Below are 18,543 nucleotides of genomic sequence, written 5' to 3' on the forward strand. Positions count from 1 at the left end.
TCGATGTTTCTCTCTCATCGATGTTTCTAACTCTCTATCCCTCTCCCTTCCTCTCTGTAAAAAATCAATAAAATATATTTTTTAAAAAAGTGGTTCTTCAAAACAGCTTCCAAATCAGCAATTGCTGAATGTCAAAATAAGTCACTTTTATATTCCTAAGATATATTAGAGGACATCTATTTAATTGAGGCATTTGGCCTGAAGGATGTGTTTGGGGAAAAACTAGATTTAAAAAGTAGAATGAAAAAGTTACCAAAACAGAAAGACAGGAGAGAAAAAGGACAGGGCATGGAATCCAGAATAAGCCCCAAATAAGCCCAGCCTGCAAGGCTCAATGATTGAGCATCAACCAATCATCCAGGAGGTCACGGTTCGATTCCCAGTCAAGGCACATGCTTGGATTGCGGGCTTGATCCCCACTGTGGGGTGGCAGCCGATCAATGGCTCTCATCATTGATGTTTCCCTCTCTCTCTCTTTTCCTCTCTGAAATCAATAAAAATATATTTTAAAAAAACCCAGAATAAAAAAAAGTTAATGCCTCCATTTGGATTTTTCAGAACTAAGTGGGGGCTCACGTTGGAGCCCCACTTTAAAGGAACAGAGGACCAAGGATCATACAACATTGGGAGGACAAGGACTTCAGGCAAAAGTAATAAAAAGGCTCAGTGTATAAGGAAGGAGAAAGGAAAGAACAAGTAACTCGTCTATCGGGAATGCCCAAGAGAAGAGGTGTAAGAGGTACAAAAACCTGAGAGGCGAGCAGTATATGAGGATGGAGGGATAAGGGCGCAGCGGAGCAGAGCGGTTCCAAATAATCAGGGAAAACCAGGGCCCCGCCATGGTCTCCTGGGAGGAGGCACAGATGAATGAGGATGACACACCTGAGACAATTACTGTGTATCTTCTGGTAGCTGGGTGCTGGAAGAGAGCGATGTCACAGAGACCCGAGTGAGAGGTACTTGTCCAGGAAGGAGCAGGAAGGAGGACCAGATGGCAAGTGAGAAAGGGAGGAGGCTGAGACGCCCCAGAGGAGGCATCACTAGTAAACGTGATGGGCAGCAAACGTCATGGGCAGAATGTTCTTTTATGTTAACACATCTCTTCTTGCGTTAAATTTCATTTCTCGTTACCATACCTATGACAACTTTTATTTGGAGAGGGAGGGAGGGAGGGAGGGAGGGAGCGAGGGAGGGAGGGAAGAGAGAGAGAAGAGAGATGATTGCTTGACAAAATAGGGAATAGCTCATTTGTAAGATTTTTGTGAGGATTACATTAGATAACACATTGCAAAGTACCTAGTTCAGTAAAGTATTATAAAATTTTTCAGCGTCAGAATTAATAAAATATAAAAAAGCAAAAATCTTATGGTTTATAATATTTTATGGAAGGGGTGGGAGAAATAAAAGGAGAAGGACAGAGAAAGAGGAAGAGAAAGAAAATCAGGGAAAGACATAAAAAGCTAAATGTGGGGGAAGAGGATTGGGTTGGGGCACTGGGCTTCAGTGAAAGCCATTTGAGCTTCTTTGATGAGGACTGTTTGCACCCCAGGGAGGTCTTAGCGTTGTAACAGAGCTGCCTATCAGACTTCCTGGCAGTGACCAAAATATAATTTTTTTGTCAAAGAAGCTGAATAAGCTTCCACAGGAGCTTGGCCACTGATACAATCAGTGTGCCAGCACCTATCAGGATTCTGAGCATCCTCAGTGAATTCTGGCTATAGAAGTCCACATGACATGAATTCTGATTGGGGTAGTGGGCAGGAATAGAGAAATTTCATCCACTCTCTCAGGCAGATATCATATATTAGACCCCCCAGGGCCATTAGAAGCTTACTTGAGAAGAGAGAAGTGTTTGCTTTTGTTTTGAGAACCTCTCCCCGCTCCCATCTCCATGGAGACGAGCTATGCTACTTTGGCCCTCTGCTGTTGGAAAAGGCATTTGGACTTAAAGCATCCGGAGGTAGGAGCTGCCTCCTGCCACCCTGGCTGCCATCTGCGATGACTAAAGTGCGTTCTTTCCTCTTATAGTTCCATTTCCTGGAACGCTGTCTTTCTGTTCCATGTACAGGGGGAAATCAAAAGCCAGACAGCTACAAGTCCAAGGTTGTGGGCAACACTGCAGAGTTAAAATAGCACCAGAGAGCATTCCAGAAACCTCTTTCCCTTGTCTCCCTGCCCCCCCCCCCACGCCCCGCCCCACCTCAAACTGGGCAGCACTACTTCCTCCGTCTCCTGTGTTCTGTTGTCATGGTTCAGAATTGCATGTGCGTGAGGACAGCTCAGCGTGTTCACTGGGCTGCCACACAGGGATCTCCCTGACGTCAGCGTCCCCCTCACGCCACATCGCCCGCAGTGGTCACGATGGGCAGGGGCCTATGCGTGCCACTAGCACACGTGAACATTCTCTTTGCTTAAATGCCATGTATTATTAAAACCCAGATTCCTTTCTAATGAAAAATTAATGGGACTCAACTTCTAGAGAAGAGAGGTACTGTCACTTTAAAAAAATAGGTTATCTACATGTTAGAGAAAATAGTTATCTGTAAAAGGCTTTGGTTTCACCAATGCATGTCCAAACCAGGTACACTTACTTAAGGAAAGAACAGTTCATGTTATCCTCTGGCAAAAAAAATAAAAAATAAAAAGAGTGCATTTTTAGTCATTTCAAAGTTGTAAGATGTAAAGTGTTAAGGTAACCTACTTATGAAAGTAAACCTATTAAGTGTCTCTTACTTGGATCTGTTTTTCCCTGGACTCTATCCCTGTGTTTTGTACATATTATTGTCACCGATATGGAATTATTCAATATTTATATCACAATTACATAATGAATGATATAAATATCATATACCATCATCTTATTATTTATGTTACGTGTGACATATTATAATTGTTATTATAGGTATCGAAATATGGAATAATTGTAGAACTAACAACTCCACACATGAAGAGAAATGTTTATCCTGCTATTTTTAAAGACAACTAACTCGTAATAAAAAGATTCAGTGTGTAAGGAAGGAGAAAGGAAAGAACTGGACAGAAGAATTAGAATGAATGTAAAGTCTACATGACAATTAGTTCCTCTTTTCAAGGAAATAAGCAGTAAGCCTAAATAGATGTTTAAAAATATTACACCTAACACCTAACATCCTTATTCCCTGTCCTTCATTTCTCCCCTGGCAACATGCATTTTCGCTATCTGTGCCAAAACTATATTCCTTTGGAAAACATCCGCTCGCTGCCTCATCCTGGCCACTCCTCCCTACTGGATTTTCCAGATGACTTTGCCTGTGCATTGCAGTTCTCAAAGAACTTGCACACCCACACCACGATACCGTACCAGCCCTCACTCACGCCAGCTTTATGAGGCAAGTATGCAAGACAGGTGTCATCCCTATTTCACAAACCAAGACGAGAACACTGAGGGGCCACTCGGAGTGACTGGAACCTCCATTACTCTCACACTTAGACCGTCTCCCACCAAATCCAGTCAGACACCAAGACCTGCGGATTTTACCTTCTCAGTATTTCCCACGGATGCCCCTCCCGTGCCTTCCCAGTGCTGTTGGCTTGGCGAGGGTCCTCAATGTAGGGTCCTCCTGCCTGGACCACAGCACCTCCTACCTCGCCTCGTTTGACATTTCCTCTTCCCTTCTTACCTCCTCCCATCTATACGGGAACTCACTTTGCCCTGTGATCTTTGAAAAACCCAAATCTGATGTGATATTCACATCCTCTTCCAACCCCACCCCATAAAGCCCTCTGGTTCTCTGTTGTCTGTCGGTGAGTGCAGGGGGCCAACCCTGGGCTCGGCTGCCCACGCCCTCTCCCCTGGCCCTGGCAGGCACTGCTCATCTTCCAAGGTTTAGCTCCGGCTGGGGCCTCCCCCAGGAAGCCTCTCCCAGCCTTTTCTGTGCCCTGAGGACTGACCCCCCCCCCTTTTTTTTAAATGCTCCACCTCACTATCCTAAGGTCTGACTGCTTTGGCTTGGCAACTGTACACTTTAATGTGGGGTTTGGTTTAAGTATGAATGGGCTACTGTTTACTTGTGTCTCTCTCCCTGCCCCCCCCCCCCCCCCCCCCCCTTAGACCACAAGCGCCTGGAGGGCAGGATCTAGGTTTAATAACATCTCTATGTCTCTAGGGGGTAAATGAATACTCATTTCCCTTAAGTATTCATGTTCCTTAAACCAGCCCCCGAGGCCAGGCGTCCTGATTTCCAGCCCAGGGCCCTTTTTGGCGACACCAGACAGTATAAGTAGCAACAGGAAGGCATGTACTTCACCTGAAATTCCTGGACTTGGGAAGACTGGCATGGGAAAGGCCAGAGAAGTTTTCTACTGGGTTTAGGGCCGTGTTCTGGCAAATTCAGACTAAACTAGTCAGGGGCAGTTTTAGCAAGGCAGTGGCCCACCCTTCCATTCTTCCAGACAAAGATCGGACAAATCCATCCCGAAGAAGGTGTGGGTAAAGAAGAAATATCTTCACTGAGGAAGCATCGTCGCTTCTTCCCATGAAACTGGGTGAAAGGTAGAGCAGTCTGTCTTACTAAGGCCAAAGCAGCTCCTTGTTAATGCTGGGAGGGGCCCGGGGCCTTAGCTGGCTGGACTGTGTAAGGGCAATGCTTAGATGGTGTAGATTCCAAGAAACGGAAAGAGAGCAGGATTGCTTTTCTTCATTTTACACCTCGGGAAGGACCCAGGGAAGGCTCAAGGGGAAGAAGCTATTCCACAACCTGTCGTCCTAAGCGTAGCCCAATGCTGGTTTCTGGGAGTGGCATCTTCACAAGGGATCTTATCATATTTCAGTGTCTTAATAAGAACCCGGCTTTCTCGCCTCCACACCAGGCCCTCCCTCCCACAGCATGTGTTAAGGAGCTGCTGTGTATAGAGCTGCTCTCTGTCACATTAAACTTGAGTTCAGAAAACACATCCCTTTTTTTTTTTTTTTTAATGTTGGGTAAAGGAGCTTTAGGGGATGTGTGCATTTTCTTTATGACCCATGCAACTAGGTGACGTTGACGAAAGGAACAGTGGCAATGTTTGAAGATCAGTCCTAGATTTCATCGGAGAAACTCAGACTGGTCTACTGTTTTGGGATTAACACTTAATTTACATCATAGCTGACTGATCATCGGAGAAACTCAGACTGGTCTACTGTTTGGGATTAACACTTAATTTACATCATAGCTGACTGAGTAATTAAAGGTACCTGTTTATTTTCAGAAGTGATTAGAAAACTTTCCACCACTTACTATGATAATTTTATGAGCTGTACAAAGAAGAATGATTATCTACTCACGGCCAATCTTGTTTCATCTGGATCCCTGCCCACTCCTCCCACCTCCTATTTATTTGGAAGCAAATCCCCCCATTATCTCTGCATCTTTAACTATTGCAGTATGTAGCTCTCATAGGTAATAACGACGATTATTTATTTTAGAAAAAGAGATAAACATAATACCAATATCAAATCCCAAAAGGATTAACAATTGTAAGTGATTGAAAAAAATAAGTGAAATCTATTGCTCTGCAGGGAAGGGATTAGCATAAGTATTACTGTTGAGGAGTAGCAGGGCATGCCTCCCCAGAAGAGGCCACTTTGGTATATTGGTTATTTTGAGCTATAGTCACGTGAAGAACAGAAAATGCAGGGAAAATGCAGGTTTCCCCTGAACTTCCCTTCTCTGCCCAAGGTCAGATCCTCCAAAAGGAACTCAACTGTCAAAAATCCCTCCCTGGGAGTTTCATCAACCAGAGAGGATTGAGTCATCACAGGACACTAGACTAGAAGTCAACACCACACCCAGACAAACTTCAACACAAACGATCAGACCTCCCATCTATTCTGTGGGACCTTCATCTTTCCAAAACATCATTTACTCTCCCCTGAGAGACCTACATCCTCCCTCCCGTTTCCTTGTGAAGATGGTATTTAATCCTAATGCCTGGGAATTAATCATTTTTCCCTGGGTATCTTCCATGTCTACATGAGGTACACAGGCTCATAAACTTCTGTTTGTTTTTCTCCCGTTAATATGTCTTTTATGATAGGAGTCTCAGCTAAGAACTCAAAAGGGTGGAGGAAAAATGATTTCCTTCTTCCTTAGTATTTAGAATTACAGCGGACTAAATCATCTCTAGGCACATGGTTGGATATTTGAGTGCCCAGTATGGGATTTGGGAGGTCACGTTCCCCGCAGTAGTTTACCTGACTGTGGCCAGCTTGACAACAGGAGATACCTACCTTGATATCTCCACTTCCTTCTATTTGGGAGCCCAGCTGCTCTGACTACTCTGAGCAGAGGAAGAAACAGACATCACATTCCCTAATCTCAATTCCTGGGCCAGATTAAGTTTTCTTGGGGATGAAGGAAAAGAGAGTCACCATTACATGGGTCAACATGAAGCTAGTTGTAATTGTGACCAGAATGTATCCAACTGGATGAGCTACCTTGACTCTAGATGGGATGATGGAGCCACACCTGGATCCTGCCTGTGCCTCTTCCCAGCTCACACGCAAGGGACAGTCTTGACAGAAATCTGAGCAGACACAGGTGACAGTTCAGCTGCCCATTTCCTCTGGCCCATTAATACTCAGTGTCATCAAAGTCTCAGGCTGTGCTGGTGCTCGAGGTTGTCTGGGCTTTCCCACAGACATGCATGCTCATTTGCCTTTGAGAATTTGCAGCTTTAGGTCAGACCTCATGAGCACAGAAAAGTGACAGTTCTGCACCTATCTAAAAAAGAAAGCGGTATGTGGGTTTGAAACAAAATATGGAGTTCTAGTTGCAAAGATCAGTTCTTTTTTTTTTTTTAAATTGTTTTATTGCTTAAAGTATTACAAAGAGTATTACATATGTCTCCTTTTTCCCCCCGCCCTTGACAATCCCCTGGCCTCCCCTACCCCCCAGTGTCTTATGTCCATTGGTTATGCTTATATGCATGCATACAAGTCCTTCGGTTGATCTCTTACCCCAACACAGGATTTCTTAAGTTTATTTCTTCCTTTTGTAGTTTGAAGTCTGTTCGAGGCTGCTCTGCCTCTGTAGCAAAGATCAGTTCTCTCAAAAGATGAGATTCTCAGAATCTGTCCATTGCACACATTTGCCCCTTATCTATGCAAGAGGTTCTTGCCAATTCGTGGAACAAAAACCTACAGAATTTTGTTCATGAGAAACAGCTCTTATGTAACAATAATTCCTACCCTCTCCTTGAATGGCTTCAGATATCAAACAAGCAGTTAGCTTAGAATAGGCATTGGTGAAAGGTCTTTTCTAACCGGAAGGCCAGCTGTTATGTTTAAGGCAGTTATCTGCAGAGTATGGTTTGCCCAATAGTGGGAGATAATGGCGAGGGCCCCTCTTTTGTAGTATACACCCGAATTCCCACATCACAACCCCTGCATGCCTCCTAGCCCCACCCACTATGTTCCATCTCTATTTCTTTGAAATAATATTTGAAAAGGATAAGCCAGAATTGAGGGTAAAGGTGTTGGAAGGCATCTCTATCTTTCACTGATGTGAGTGTAACAACACAAATGCATGAAGTCACCGGTGGCATCTTTCCATCACAGCTGAGAGAAAGCCGGTTTTAGGGAGGAGGACAGCTAAGGGACTGTTTAGGAAAGTCACTGACTGTGTCAACATCGCCACTGGGACAGCAGTAGGTGACCCGGTAAAGGGTGTCTCTGGAGACAGAAGAGAAGACATGAGAAAGAGGATGTGGGAGGGCTCTGCACACTCAAGGTTTTGCCTGAAGAGGCTCTGTTTTCTTTGAACTAATTAAGGGGCCCCTTGGCTCAGGACACAAATACCCAGACTGAAATAACTCTTACCAAAACCAGGACTGATAACACAGACAAGGCTGAAGAACTTTTCTCTCCTTCATGATGGAGCGAAAAGCTCATTTTAGGTGTGTTTGAGCAGTATGGTTTCTGGTAAGATCAATGTGTAAACCCCATAAATTCGTGGTTCTCAAAGTGAGGTCTAAGGACCTTCTATGTCAGACAATCACCTGGGGGTTGGGAAAGAGGGGCTTATAAAAATGCACATTCTTAGCCCTATTTCAGACCCTTTAAGACCTAAGTCTTATACCCACTAAAGCCTCAGAACTACTGAGGTGAGTGTGAACCAAGTCAAGATTATTGGGCCCAGTGGGAAGCCAATCAATCACTTTTGTTTCACCCAGCAATTTTATAATGAGAGTGGTAAATTTATCAGCAGAAACTAGCACTTCTGGAAAAATAATTCCTCCTAATGGTGAATATATAATGCATGACATGTCTATATTAGTTAAATGCACTATCCAAAATCAACATATGAACCACATATGAGTTTTCTTTGGGAGCTACAATTACTGGTGGTTTTTGTTTTATTTGTTGCAATGATCTGTAGTTGTCAAGGTTACTACAACGGGCTTCTTATAATCATAGATGTTAATTTATTTAAAAGTCTGTTTAAAAGAGGAAGGAAAAGGGACATTGGCTTTTGAGACACCAGTTAAGCACAATATTTAAAACTAGAGCAGATTTCCAGTAAATGTTTAGGAAGGGATTTCAAGCAGGAGGTTCACAAAAAAAATCTGAAAGTTTTATAATGCATATATTTGAGTGTACCTTGGATAATGCATTTTAAATAGGGTTTTGAGTGAGTTTGTTTCAAAATTATGATGGATGTAAAGAAGGTGGTTGAAGATGAGATTAGGGGTTAATGCTAAATTAAAATCCTATAATTTGAGAATATATCATGAGTCTATCTTCTATCATTCAGATTTAGGATATTCTTATGTGCTTATTCTTTCAGAAGAATTTTAGACTCATTCTGTAATGTTTTCTTATTGTCACTGAGGTCTGTTTGGCTTCACTGAACTTCTGAATTGAAGGAACACAGCTATCTTTATAATGTCAAGTTTTGCTTTTAAAGAAGGTAAACCTCTCCATTTAGGTTGTCTCCATTAAGAGGTGTATTGCTTTACTTTAAGTCCTATCAAATTTAATTTCTGTGTATTTTATATTTTTCCTCCAATTACTTTTTAAAAATTTGTTATTGCTGGTAAGAAAGGTAATGGATTTACAATTTATTACTGGGAGTCAGTCATCTTAATGAATTACTCTTGTTTCTAATTGTTTTTGTATTAATTCACTTGAGTTAAAAAAATAAAATGAATTTTCACCTATATTCAGCATACAGAAAGTCCAACCTTCTTGGGTGACTGCTGTCCTAGCAGCATTTAATGTTCCTTATAGACGTCATCCTCTAACACACTGATCACTTTCCTTTTCTTGGGAACTCTGATACCTGGATCCTTCAACGCCTACATAGATGACATCCAACAACTTGCATTCACTCCAGTGACCTTTACTTTTACTTTACATGTGTCATAGTCAATGCCTGGCTTTCTTCATTGCTCAGATGGCGCGATGCAGAAATGCTCCCTCAATATGACATCTCTAACCTCCCACTGTCTGCCTAATCTGCTATCCTTCTTGTTCCCACCCCTCACCACTCCCACCATGTGTGCTTTTGGCCCCAGAGACAGACAACAGTCCTTGATGTTTTCCTGAAGCAGCTCAGATGTTATATATGACTGATCGCCTTCAGTTTCCATGTATGCCAGTCTTTCTGCACTCAGCATAAACACAACAAGATCAGCTCAAAATTAACCTGTTTAACTTCTAATCCCTGGCTTCTCAGCACTGTTGAGGGGGACAAATTAGCCCTTACTGTGATAGTGTCTGTGCTGTCAGCTGAGCCCTCAGCATTCCTTGGACATCATCCTTTCCTACTCCCTCAACTTGTATTCCAAACACTCTGCATGCTCTTGATGGGGACTGGGGCAGACCACCCCCAAATATGCCATGGGGGCATGTTGATTATTTTGAATTAAAATTACATGAGAAACAGCCAGTGGAAGAACACTCTGAACCTCTTTCCTCTCCTTGATTTTCTCCTGTTAATCTGTCTTATGCCAGTTTAATTCCTAGATAAGGCATATGAACCTAGGAGGGTAGAGGAAAAGTTTTTCCTCCCCAACAGTTCTCAAGCTTCTAACCAAACACAACTCATCCCTCTGAATGAAAGGGGCCGTGTCATGACTTCGCTGAAAAAACTGAAAGTTGAAGTATTCAGACAAGGGCAGACACATATCTTCCCCTGACCTACAAGTGCCTGTGCCTGCATCTACTGCATCTATACATTTCTCTAATTTCAGAAGACAAGGTCTCTTTCTTTTGATGTTCAAGCCCATTTTATGGTACCTCTGGGCTTGTTCAGTTATTCCATCTTTGTGCTATATCTTCCTCTTTTCCCTTTCACCTGGCTTTTTCTCCTAGTATACATATAGCCTAACATGGCTCTCTCATCCAAAAACCAAAACTTCCTTCGACTTTATTTCCTCTAGTTACCTTCCTCTCTTTCCTTCACTTCTCAGCCAAGTCTCCTGCAGCCAGTCTACCCATGCTGTATCTGCTCTCTCATTTCCCATTAACCCAGTCCAGTAGAGCCTGGCCTCTATTTCCATTGCTCCACTAAAATTTTTCTGACAAAGTTCACTGATAATCTTTATATTGGTAAATGTTTAGGGTCATTTCAGTTCTTTTAATGCTGCTATTGGTAGAACCAGCCACCATTGAGTATCTCTTGAGATTCTCTTTCCCTTGTCTGTGTTTTAATTTTGTTTTGCTTTCTGCTGTGCTGTTTATTCTCCACCTTTGTGGCCTCTTTTTGACTTTCATCCCAACATAAAATCATTCCTAAGTTCTCTCTTTGGTCCTCTACTCTTCTTTCCATAGGAAAATTCCATCCACTCTCATGATTTTAACTATATGATTAACCTATATGCTGAAAATTCCCAAATCTATCTTTCAGCTAAGACCTTTTCTGGTATCAGCAACCAATTCTCCAATTCTTCAGACTTCAACTGGGTATCCAACAATTCAGTTCAGTTCAGTTCAGTTCAATTCAATTCAGTTCAATTCAATTCAATTCAATTCAATTCAATTCACTACCTGGAGTTAGCACAGACCCCACAGGTTCAGGGCTCAGCCCCACAAGACTGCCTCCACTTCAGACACCAGCTGCAAGTCCCAGGCCAACAGACTATAAATCAGGGGCTCCCATGACCTTCCCCACCCTCATCAGGTTTGATAATTTGCTAGAATGACTCACAGATTTTATGGAAATGCTTAATTTACGTTTTCCAGTTAATCATAAAGACTACAACTCAAGAGCAGTCAGATGGGAGAGACTGCTATAGGGAAAGGTATGTGGGTTTGTGGAGCATTCATGCCTTTGGATGCATTATCCTCCGGGCACTTTCATTTGTTCACCTATCTGGAAGCTCATCAAATCTTGTTCAAGCGTTTTTATAGCATTTAATCTCCAGGCCACCTCCCATCCCAGGAAGGTAGGGGTGGGGCTGAAAGCTCCCAACCTGTAAACACTTGGCTTTTCAGGTGACCAACCCCATCTTGAGGCTATTTAGGGGCTTACCCCTAAATCACTTCGTTAGCATACACTCAGGTGTGATTGAAAGAGGTTATTTATGAAAAACAAAAGACAGTCCAATCACTCATGAAATTCCAATTTTAAGAGCTCCCTACCAGAAACTGGGGGTAAAGACCAAATATGTTTCTTCTTATAGCACAGACTTCCATGTCAATTTTGACTTTTATAAAAGAGGCTCATCATTTTAATACCAGAATCTCCTTTTCCTCTTATGTTCTATGGCTTAACCAATGGCATCACAATCCACACAGCCTTCCTGCAGAGAAAAACAGTCACTTAGCTTCCTCCCTCTATCAATCCAATTCATCACCTGTTTCTCCAGTTTTATTGTCTTGACATTTCTCAAACCCATTCTCTCCCCAGCTTTCCTACTAAAACAATCTCACCTGCGTTGTCTCATAGCCAGCTAATCTCTGCTTCCCGTTTTGTTCTAAAATAATCTTGAACCTTGTTACTGGAGTAATTTCTAAAAAAACTCAAACCTATCATATTCCTAGGTAAACCCTTCAGTGGATCCTTTGTCTTATAGGTAAGTCCAAACTCCTTCTCAAGGCATAAAAGGTCATCCTCTGTGACCTTCCTCCAATCTACTGCTCCTGCCTCATTCATTGTCAGTCAGTATTATACATTTTATGTTCTGGTAATGTTAGTTCTCCATAGTCACCAGACTGTTTCACATAAACTTCCTTTTGGCTATTATTTCTGGATTGAACATTCTCTCATTCATTCTCATTCTCTCTCTCTCTCTCTCTCTCTCTCTCTCTCTCTCTCTCTCTCTCTCTCTCTCTCTCTCTCAGTGAGCTCCAGCAGCACTATTTCCTTCCCTTGTGCTTTCAGACTTCCCACTCTTGCTGGTCTCTGGATGCCTTCACATGCTTTGCTTATTCGCCTACATAAGTGTCTTCATTTGAATAGTAATGTTAGTTCTCCATAGTCACCAGACTGTTTTCATATAAACTTCCTTTTGGCTATTATTTCTGGATAGAACATTCTCATTCTCTCTCTCTCTCTCTCTCTCTCTCTCTCTCTCTCTCTCTCTCAGTGAGGAGAGGTGGATGCTAACTCTATTCCTCCTTTAAGGCTTAGGTATTATCATTTCCTTTAAGAAGTCTTTACTCAGTCCCACACTGGGCTAGTTTCTCCTCCACTATTCTCTTGAAAATGCCTGTACATATTCTTATTTACCACAATGGACTGAAACTCCCATTTAATATTAAGATATTGCTCAAATTACAGTGAAAAATGCTCTTATGTTCTTGAGGGCAGGGTCCATGTCTAATACATCCTAATATCCTTATAGCATAGTACAGTGCCTAACAATAGTAGGCCCTCAAAAAATATGTGTTAAATTCAACTACTGATGTAAATAAAAGTATTTTAAGGAATATAAAATGTGCTTTAAAAATGTTATAATGATTATTAAGCTGAAGTGGTAAGCTAGTATCCCTGACTTCATTGAGAAGGAAAAAGGTTTGGTAACCTTCAATTGTATTCTGTATTCAAGTGCAATATATGACTGTTTTCAGACCTCAACTATACCAGAGAAACTTGCAATCCCCATTTGTGTGACAGGTTTTACATTAAGTTATTTGATTAGACATTTCTACTATGACTGGTCCAGAAGGCATACTGGCACTGTCCCTGCAGCCAAATGGCAAGGTGGGGTTGTCTGAATGCGACAAGAATGCTGATATGTATCTATAAATGCGTAAGAGGATAGGTGAGGTATGTTCCAGCCGAAGTCCTACCTCAAACAGGTATAGGTTTACCCAGGGAAAGAAATAAAAGAAAAAAAAATAAAAGAGGCCAAAGCAAGTAAGAAAGCAAGGATTCTATTCATATTCAAAACGCTTCCCTCAGTTTGTTCAGTCTGATAGAATTCTTTATACAAAGGCTACAGAGGAGTGCAGAGAAGTAGGGCAGTTTCTTCAAAGACTTGCACTCTTCATGTTGGAAGGGATCTAACAAATCAGGTCATTCAGCCCTCTCTCTTTACAGGGGAGGAAACTGAAGACCAGACAGAATGATTTCCCTGAAGTTTCAAAGAATCAGTAGTAGAGCCAAAGCCGGAAGTGAAGCAAAGATAACAAAGCAAGGAGGAGAATTCTGAATGGGGGCTCCAGATCCTTCCCACTCTGCTCTTGCTGCTAGTCCTCCTGCCCCAACCACACTAGCCACAGGAGACCCCTCAGTAGTCATCAAAAAATACGAATTTGAACTTTCAAGCATCCTATCCTTGTTCTTTCCTCCCCGAAATGATTTTCTCCATCCAGCAACGGCCAAGTACTTTATTCCTCATCAACCTCACTTCAAGCATCACCTCTTATCTCAGCTCACCTTAAGAAAAAGAATTGCTACATCTCTGTTCCCATTAGCAGCTGATAACTACTGTGGAATTCTTATCACATGGCATTAGTTGTGTGTGTGTGTGTGTGTGTGTGTGTGTGTGTGTGTGTGTGTCCTGCTCTCCTCTCCCCACACTGGCAGCTCATAAAGGGCATCACACCCATCTCTTTAGCCTTGTCTTCCCACATAGAGTAAGCGGTAGGGAAATGCTTGTTGAATTATGGTGGGTTAGAGAAGAGTGTAGACATATCACATAAAATTTATGGAGAAATACAGTACTAAAATAAGATCTCAGATAAAAATGCTATGCTAATAAATCCATTCTGACCCAAAGTCAAGAATAGGGAACAGGAAGATATGCTAGAACAAGCTGGTATGCTCAGGACTTACCAGTAAGTAGACCAATCAGTTCACCAATATTAACTAGCAGGTGATTCTCAGACAAAAACCAAAAACTTCATGCTGGTAATTGATAGCTACCATGTGAGAAAGTCAGGAGTAGGGTCTTGCATACAATGACAAAACCATGACATGGAGCGGGTGGGGGGAGGATCTGAAAAAATGTAATTTGTAAACACATTCCCACATCGTGTAATGAAGAAGACAGTACAAGTAGACAGTGATAGCTGAACCTTCGGTCTAAATTCATGTATAATTTTTTCCAAAAAATTGTGCTTTCCATATACATAGGGTACACTCCTCAAGAAAAAGACATCATGTATATGCTAGAACAAGCTGGTATGCTCAGGACTTACCAGTAAGTAGACCAGTCAGTTCACCAATATTAACTAGCAGGTGATTCTCAGACAAAAACCAAAAACTTCATGCTGGTAATTGTTAGCTACCATGTGAGAAAGTCAGGAGTAGGGTCTTGCCTACAATGACAAAACCATGACATGGGGGCGGGAGGGGGGAGAATCTGAAAAAATGTAATTTGTAAACACATTCCCACATCGTGTAATGAAGAAGACAGTACAAGTAGACAGTGATAGCTGAACCTTCGGTCTAAATTCATGTATAATTTTTTCCAAAAAATTGTGCTTTCCATATACATAGGGTACACTCCTCAAGAAAAAGACATCATGTGTGACATTTGCATCCTCAAATAATTTTTTTTTAATGCTTATAATATGCTCAACCATACCTGGGTATAGTATAAACATTAAAAAATAATTTTAGGGCAGAATAATAACTATTACATTTTACTCTTTCCGTAATGAAGTTAAAGGTATTTAAACTATTCTTATATACCTTATTCCACCAAATTAGGCTTCAGGCTGTTTCCAAAATTGAATTCAATCTCAAAGGAAGGGGGTTTGCCCAGCTTATGACTGCTCAAAGAATGGGCTCCAGGCTTTGAAAGTAACTCTGCAAGAAGAGTTTCAAAAAGATTTTGTGCAACTGCAGCATTTTTGGAAAGGTTCTTGGGTTCCTTCAGTGACTAGTTAAGAGACAACACTCACATGTTTTTGAAACAAATCAGTCACATTACTTCATCGAAACACTCTGTTCTTGTGCAAAGCACTCTGCACTTGTGGTTTATTTTTGTTGTTGTTAATCCTCATCCGAGGACATACTCTTTTCCATTGATTTTTAGAGAGAGTGGAAGGGCGGGAGAGAGACATTGATGTGAGAGAGACACATCGATTGGTTGGCTCCCGCATGCACCAGAACCAGGCCTGGGGATCAAGCCTGCAACTGAGGTATGCACCCTTAACTGGAATTGAACCTGGGACCCTTTAGTCCCAGAGCCGATGCTCCAACCACTGAGCCAAACAGGCTAGGGCTGTACTTGTGTTTTTAAAAACTGGAATTTATGAATGACTGCTGTGCAAATCCCCGTGGAAAGCTGCAACTGAAATAATTAAGTTCCCTTAATTGTCAGGCCTGCACCCTCTCCAATCTGGGACCCCCCTGTGGGATCGGCCCTAAACCGGCAGTCAGACATCCCTCTCACAATCCGGGACTGCTGGCTCCCAATTGCTCGCCTGCCTGCCTGCCTGCCTGCCTGCCTGATTGCTCCTAACCGCTTCTGCCTGCCAGCCTGATCACCCCCTAACCACTCCCCTGCCACCCTGCTTGCCCCCTACTGCCCCCCTGACGGCCTGCTTGCCCCCAACTGCCCTCCCCTCCTGGCCTGATCGCCCCTAACCGTCTCTGCCTTGGCCCCACCAACATGGCTTTGCCCGGAAAGTCTCCCGGTCTAATTAGCATATTACCCTTTTATTAGTATAGATATTATTAAAAGAGAAAGGGAGAGAGGGAGGGAAAGAAACATATTCTTGACAGTTTACATAGGCTCTTGGAGCACCATGTGATATGTTATATAAAGCATCTAGCACAATATTTACGTTGTTAGAATCAAATTCCAAATGAATTAATAGAAACAGTACAGTGATAAAAAAGTTGTCATGATGAACTAGTTTTTCACTCAGTTTACAATATACTTTTTTATAGCAATATACACTGGGGGTTTCAAAATGATTTGTAGGATCACAAGACAACTGTTTTCAGACAATAATCCTTAATAGTAGAGACATAAGAATTAGCATAATTCTTTGCAGTTTTTAAATCACTGCACATGGAAGGCATAAGTTGAAAAACCTAGAAGATAACAGATTCGGAAATAATCAGACATCTGAATCAGATGGACCTTAAGAAAACACCAACATTTGTACGCAGGTCGCTATCTCCATTGGGGAAGAAGAGGCAGGTCAGCCACCCATCTCAGTGCCTGAAACTTCACTGACAGGACACAGAACAGCAAAGAGAGAGAAGAGGAGGAGCATCTGCCAGGACAGAAGCAGATCATACAGGTTAATGGTAAGTACGCATTTTTAAAATTTCTCTTTTCAACATAACTCAACATTTCTCCCCCTCTTTTCCAACTCGTTTCTTTTCTCTCCCTATCTCCTTACTGACAGTCTTTCCCTTCACACTTCCATTTCTCCTCTTTGGTCTCTCTCTCTCTCTCTTTTTTTTAAAATATATTTTATTGATTTTTTACAGAGAGGAAGGGAGAGAGACAGAGAGTCAGAAACATCGATGAGAGAGAAACATCGATCAGCTGCCTCCTGCACATCTCCCCCCGGGGATGTGCCCGCAACCCAGGTACATGCCCCCGACCGGAATCGAACCTGGGACCCTTCAGTCCGCAGGCCGACGCTCTATCCACTGAGCCAAACTGGTTTCGGCTGGTCTCTTTTTAAACAGGTCTTCATTACTGTGACCTCTATCTAGTTATTCATAGGTGCCCAGATATTACTATATATTGATTAGGGGCCTGTCTAGGATCATCTGGTTAGAAGAGTGAGGCAGATGAGATAAGCAGATGAACTGATAACTTGAGAGTGGCTCAGTCAGAAATCAATCCCCCCATCAACACTATGAGTTCACTCTGCAAAGGTCACTCTAACAAAGCTGTGTTCTGATGGATTTGTTTCTCTCTACATGTGAAAACTGTGTGGGTTGTTTTATTGGTAGGTAACTATTCTGCAAAGAAGTTTGGGGAAAAAGTGATTTATGAGAACAATGTCCACCATTTATTGAGCTCTCCTATGGTATGCGGTCAGGTACTGTCTGATCCTATTCAATCCTCATGACAAGCTCATTCGCCAAGTCCAACACACTGACTAGTATATGTGCAATGGAAGGTGGATGTATTAAGGAAAAAAAAATAACAAATCAACAAAAATGTTGTAATATGTAAAATATGTCTCAATAGTGTAATCTGCATCTTGAGACATCACGTCCCATTATGAATGCAGGAACTTGTGGCACATGTAGAATGACCAATGAGAGGGAGAGCATAAACTAGCTCATCTTAGGAATGCAGTTTACGTTGGTTCTGCTTTGCTTCTAAGGGTAATAAATTGAAGTTTGGGCCCTAACTGGTTTGGCTCAGCGGATAGAGCATCGGCCTGCGAACTGAAGGGTCCCAGGTTCAATTCCGGTCAAGGGCATGTATCTGGGTTGTGGGCACATCCCCAGTAGGGGGCATGCAAGAGGCAGCTGAATCGATGTTTCTCTCTCATTGATGTTTCTAACTCTGTATCCCTCTCCCTTCCTCTCTGAAAAAAATCAATAAAAAATATTTTTTTTTAAAAAAGAAAAAAAATTGAAGTTTGGATAAAAATAGTTCCTTTAGGGAGAAAGAGTAGTTATTAAGGTGACTGGGGAGGAGTCTCTCTCCATCACCTTTGCTTTATGCCATTTGAAAATGTGTTTAGTGCCTAAAACTGAGCATCTAAAGAATTAGAAAGATGTTTTTAAAAAAAAGGGTTCCATTGGGCTTTAGCAAATGGAAAAAACTCAGCCATTTGAAAATGAGGAGCCATGAGATAAAAGCTCAGTGCCAGGAAGCAGGATATGAAATCAGTGGATCACAGATGTAATAATATGAAATTAGTAAGAAAGATATAAACAAGCCAGCAGGTTAGTTAAGTAGCTTTGGCATGAGATCCTTTTAGCGTAAACTAAACACCAAGATGCCATGTTGGGTTCATGGCAATAGTCAGATGCCGTCACAAGTCCCTCAGGCTGAACTGATGGAACGAAGGCTCACTTAATGGAACACTGGTGCTACTGTAGTTTAGGCCTTTTGAATGTTGACTATTTATTTTAATTACCTTAAAAATATATCTATTTATATCTATATCTATCGATACACACACACACACACACACACACA

General features: G+C 42.0%; 1 protein-coding gene and 1 long non-coding RNA gene across 4 annotated transcripts in view; one reads left to right on the top strand and one right to left on the bottom strand.

The window, feature by feature from the left end:
* GRAMD3 (GRAM domain containing 3) overlaps positions 1 to 18,543 on the bottom strand; it is a 140,492-nt gene that overhangs the window by 40,824 nt on the left and 81,125 nt on the right. The gene's annotated exons all lie outside the window — the stretch shown is intronic.
* The window catches only part of LOC106727736, a 38,063-nt gene continuing 35,043 nt past the window's right edge, over positions 15,524 to 18,543 (top strand). Inside the window, exons 1-2 of the long non-coding RNA XR_001363967.1 lie at positions 15,524 to 15,556; positions 16,536 to 16,669. This is a non-coding gene — a long non-coding RNA (uncharacterized LOC106727736). The remainder of the gene's footprint in view (positions 15,557 to 16,535; positions 16,670 to 18,543) is intronic.

The sequence above is a fragment of the Myotis brandtii genome, unplaced genomic scaffold (genome assembly GCF_000412655.1).
Source record: "Myotis brandtii unplaced genomic scaffold, ASM41265v1 scaffold470, whole genome shotgun sequence".
Lineage (NCBI taxonomy): Eukaryota > Metazoa > Chordata > Mammalia > Chiroptera > Vespertilionidae > Myotis > Myotis brandtii.